This window comes from Corvus brachyrhynchos, unplaced genomic scaffold, assembly GCF_000691975.1.
Source record: "Corvus brachyrhynchos isolate BGI_N302 unplaced genomic scaffold, ASM69197v1 scaffold47, whole genome shotgun sequence".
In the NCBI taxonomy this organism is placed as follows: domain Eukaryota; kingdom Metazoa; phylum Chordata; class Aves; order Passeriformes; family Corvidae; genus Corvus; species Corvus brachyrhynchos.
Window position 1 is genome coordinate 1678131 of NW_008239292.1, and position 5611 is coordinate 1683741.

Here is a 5611-nt window from a genome sequence, read left to right on the forward strand (position 1 = left end):
AATCCACGGTACAGGCAGGAGTTCTGCCTCTAGATCACTCCCAAAAAAAGGGTGAAATTCACTGTACAGGCAGGAATTCTGCCTCTAGATCTCCCCCACAAAAAAAGGGACAAAATTCACTGTACAGGCAGGAATTCTGCCTCTAAAAGGACAAAAATCACTGTGCAGGCAGGAATTCTGCCTGCAGAGCTTGGCACCTTCTGAGACTCTCAGGATTTAGTTCAGAGGGGAAAATAAATTTTTCCTGTTGCCACCCAGGCTCCAGCAGGAGATCTCCTCCCTGAGATGCACTGAAGTGCAGACACACCTGTGAGAACAAAAGCAAAGCAGGGGCAGAACCTGCCCAGGCTTAGTTCACTTATGACCCCCTGATGTCACCAGGGACAGCCTGAAAATGAATTGGTGGCTTTTATCCCTCCAAAATGCTTTTTTCTTCCTGTAACGCCACGTTCTAGAAGGCAGAGATTCTGTTCCAGCAGCGATTTTTATGTATTAAAGGCCAAAAAAAAAGCAGATTTCTGTCTGAGGTATAAGCAGACAGCAAGGGGGACATGTGGGGGTTGTCACCCTGCTCTGGAATATAATAAATATAATAAATTTCCTTTTCAGCAAGAAAAGGTTAATTGAGAGAAGAGCAGTTCTGCACAGCTCAGAAATCGGGTGGACCAAGAGGAATATCTGAAGGAATGCTTCAAGATTGGAAACTTCTGGCTTTTGATGAGTTAAATTGAATACTGAATTAATCAGAATTCAAACACCTGTTTTGAGATCAGCCAGACTCAGGCACCATGAGCAGGGAAAGCTCAGCCAGCAGGAGCAAACAGCTGAAATTCCCCCCAAAAAGTTTTCCATTTGATGGAAGAAGAGCTAAAAATGTTGATTATTTGGCTCTGCCAAACAAGACCCAAAAGTGCTGTAAAGCTTTTGGTTTTCACCGGTGGTCAAAGCAGGGAAGGATTTGATGGAAAAACCTTTTTAAGATATTTGGAGCAGGGATTTGAACACCAGCCTACCTGAAATACAGGATGAGGTGCATCCAAAGGGATCTCCTGGAGTCAAAACTAATTCTCCAGAGCCCAGATAATTCAAATCTTGTCACATGGCTCCAGAGCCCTTTTCTAAAAGCAGCACTACAACAACCATGTGTGTTTTTAGCAATTTGCTCTCTAAAAATAGCCAACTAAATTTACTCCTGGTTGTGTTGCAGGGTGTGTCTTTTTGTAGGAATTCAAACCTTCAATGAGGAGAGGAATAAGGAGATTTATTAACCTGCATCTCCAGCAAATTCTGGTGGCCAAGGAGTAAAATTAACAACGCCACTGGAAAAATTCCCCTCGTTCCAAAGCACATCCAGCTCCAGAGGTGTCGGATTCACAGGGACGAGGAAACCCCTTTTGTGATCACTGCAAGCACCTCAGCCTTAGGAACTATGGGGCTGAAGGAGCCCTTTTTGCGGGGAGAAGGGTAAAAAAAACCTATTTTTGAGCTGCTGACAGAAGAAGAGCCCTGAAGTGTTGCCCTTGAAGCACCAGACCCTTCAACCTTCCACTCCAGGTTTAATTTTCACGTGCTGGAAACTCAAGTTACTATTGTGGATACCACAGGTATTTATCCTGGACGAGTTCCCCACTCCCCAGGAGCACAGATACTACACGCAGCGAGCTCCATTTCCCCAGGATCACAGACCAGAGTGTCACCATGAACCTTTAACCAGCGTGCAGCAGGATCGCTCTATACATTCCTTAGGCCAGCAGATATTGCATAATTACCCTATAAAAAGCTAGCAGACAACCAGTTAAATATTGCTAAATACACCAGGGGACCCCTGAGATCCATTAAAGGTGCTGCAGAAGGTATTTGAAGGAGCCCAGGTTGTAAATTCTTCCGAGATAAGTTGCTCTGTGACCAAGGAACACCTCGGTGGAGTTTCCAGTCAGGGATGTGAATCACGCCAGGAGACTCTCCAAGGAAGGGAATTTACAGACAGGGAAACACCAGGAAGCTGGGAGACAACGCTGTCCCTCGCTGGTGTCACACAGGCGATCCCTCGGAGCGTTAAGAAGTTGGATTTGAAAGCCTAAAGCTGGAGGCAGCCATTTGTTTCTGCTGCTGGTCACTCCTGCTGGACAACACCAGGGCCACCCATCCCCTCTTTGTTCCAGCCCTCCCAGGAGCCAAAAGCAGAGTGGGGAAAAAACAAACAAAAAGTTTGACCCAGGCACTGAGTAATTCGAGTGCCCTGCACTGATAACCAGGCCCTGAGAGCCAGGGCTGGGATAATTAAACCTCAAACTAACAGAGGAATAATGTAAATGAACCATTTCCACCCCACAATCTTAATTGTGCTCATTGAGAGGCATCCCCACGCCCTCAACAAATCAAGTTTAAATGCTGGAAGATGACATAAGTGGCAGAACAATCACCGGAGTGTGAGCAGGAGACTCTGTTCCAGCTCTGACTCTCCCACAGCCACGCTTTGTCCCAGCTGGGACCAAGGGCTCCTTGTGAAATAGTTCATTTAAGGATTTTTTGGGGTTTTCAGCTGTGATAAATGGGAATTATGTACTGTCAGTTTATGTAATTGTTACACAACTGCGCGGACTTCAAAAGTATTCATGTTGCCACAAATTATATTATTTAAAAATCTGGAATAACCGGTCAAAATTTGAATATATGGGTTACCAGAGCCTTCAGAAGCACAGCTCCGAAAGGGCTGTGAAATTAAACTTAGCAGGAGACAGATTTCAGGATCATTCCTTTATCCAGGGGGGGACAATTCCCTGAGCTGAACACGGCAAGTGCCACAACAAACCACAAGCAGGTCCCACTCCTTTTTCCAGGCGTTGGAATCAGCCTGGTCCCTGCTGCCACTCTTATCTTTTGCATCACCAGAGGTTTTATCCTCTAAAGATTATCTGGAGTTGCCACGCGAGTGCCACATTTATTTATCGTGGCACGAAGCGTTGCAAGTTATTTATAGGTCCTAAAGCCAACACAAGAGTCCTGCCCCAAAGTCGAGGGTGGGACATTTTTTTAGGGCTTGAAAGCCCAAAAATTCTCCACAGAAGGCTGCAAATCCTATTACTGGAGTGAGTAAGAATGATCAAGTGTTTACTTGTAATACCTTGACTAAACATCGTGGCCCGCACTAATTCCACTCTGCTCTTAAAGATGCCAAATAACAAAGCAAACAAAGCACTTTGGAGGCTCTGGAAACTTTTCCTGGTTTTTTGGGGTGTTTTTTTTGGTGTCAAAACCTCAGAACTCACCCCAGAAAGCATCACCGGTGTAAGCACCTGATGTGGATCACATTATCCAGCTGGGATGCAGCAGAGGAGCTGGCAATTATTATTGATAGGTATTAAAAAAAACAACAGCTGGATCCTCAAGAGGAGGCAGCATGTGGTACTTTCCCCACCCAAAAATCAAAATTTTGTGTTTCAGCACAAACCCACTTTTGCCTCGATGAGTTTACAGCAATTCCAAAGCTCTCAGGTGATGCTGGAAACAGAAATCCCCGGTGAGCTCCATCCCACTGCAGGACAAGGTGCAGGTAGAAAGGGCCAGCAGGTCCTTAATTAAAGTCATTTGACCCCAAAAGAACCCAAATGTCTTATTTTCTAGACCAGCTCGATAAAAATATGCTAACAGTTGTTATTTTTCGTTCATCAAGCCTTGTACAAAAAGCATCCTGTGGGTGAGCTGGTTGTCCCTCTCCCCATCAAGGTGTAGAGCAGTTCCCCTCTCATTTTCTGGGATTTCCCTGTGTTTCGTGCACTGGCAGCCCCAGGAAACCTCTCCAGGTTCCCAACCCTACACAAGCAGGTCAACTCACCCCTGATCCACTTTCCCTGCCCTCACTGCCAGGCAGCTGGGAGGAGGCCACCTTGGTTCCCGGTGTTAAAAGTTATCCAAAATAAAGATACATTCTTAGATCTGTTTTAAAAACCTCGCCCTCTGGGTTCGGATTTGCTTTGATTTTTTCCCCCCTCCTCTCGCCTGTGAGAACACCAGAGCAGCTCTCCAGGATGTGAACAAGGGGGTTTTTTTTTTACAGCCTGGAACCTGTGGGGTCACTGCTTTTCCCCAGCCCATGCCCTCGGTGGTGGGGAAGCGCAGGATTCCACACCTCCAGGTGGGATCTGCTGCTCCAGGAATTCACCTGGACACAGCAAACAACATCCAAAACCCCTCCAACAGGAGTACAACCTGCAAACCAACCACCCCTGCCGGGAGAAACCTCTGGCTATTCCTGCATCCAAGAGAAGTTCCCGAGGCTGCTGTTCACCACTCCTCTCCTCAGCAGTGGCTTAAAAAGCCACTGCTCCCCTCCCCCCGAGTGTTATTTTTAACCTGGGTGATTTCAGTGATCCCATTTACAGCCCCACAGCTGGAACAGAGCCGAGGAGCAGCACCCTGGGTGCGAGGACAGGAATAGGTGGCCGGGATTAAGGTGGAAGAGATCGGGAATTTCTCAAGCCGGCTCCCCACTCCTCTCCTCAGCAGTGGCTTAAAAAGCCACTGCTCCCCTCCCCCCGAGTGTTATTTTTAACCTGGGTGATTTCAGTGATCCCATTTACAGCCCCACAGCTGGAACAGAGCCGAGGAGCAGCACCCTGGGTGCGAGGACAGGAATAGGTGGCCGGGATTAAGGTGGAAGAGATCGGGAATTTCTCAAGCCGGCCTTTTTCAAACCAAAACACCCCCCAAAGGCAGCAGCAGCAGCCCCGAGGCTGGGACCAAACCCCTGAGCCAGGACCAAATCCACGAGGAGATTTAGGTTTTCGATATTTCTGTCACATGACACAAAGTTACTCATCTCTGGTTGGGTTCCTCCAGGTCCCCAAAGTCACAAGATTCCCCATCATCCCCAGCCCTGGGCCTTCCCCAGTTCCCACAGACACTCCCCAGGGAAGAACTCGCCCTCCTCGCTACCTGTGCTTCACACCCTGCAAAGGTTTATTGCCTTCTTGCATTTATTACCTCGCTTTAAAACAAGGTTTAACCACCCCCTTCATCAGAGCAAGGCTTAAATCCGCTCACATCTCGAGATTTAAAATCTCCCTCAAATATTTTTAAGCTCTCTCTGTGCCACTAGCTAATTTTCAGGGGGGGAAAAAAAGAAAAAAACAAACCAAAAACCAGTTATCCCTTTATAATTCTGTACCTATCCTCAAATCACAAGGAAAAAAAAAAAAAAAAAAGACGTGAAAGCAAATTCGGGCAATCTTGGCAGAGCAGCCAATAAGAATGACTGGGAGACTTGAAGGATTTCACCAAACTGGTTCTGGCTCTGAAGCACGAGCACGGCGAGGAGGATTTTTCCTGCCTTGCAGAAAACGCAGCGTTTTGGGTCCGCAAACCTTTTTCCCGGCGCTTATCCCAGCCTCTCTTCCTCCCAGCTCTCCATGACACCGAGGCCTACCCTTACCGAGCCACACCAGGGGGGCACTTCTCCTTTCATCGCTTATTTGGCTTTTCCAGCAAAATCCCGATCCATCCCCACGCCTGCACGGAGCGCCCGGCAGCGCGCTGGAGGCCGGGCAGGGCAGCACGGGGGGGGCTCCCCGAGGGTCTGGGGGTTCCCGGGGATCCCGGCCGAGCACATCCC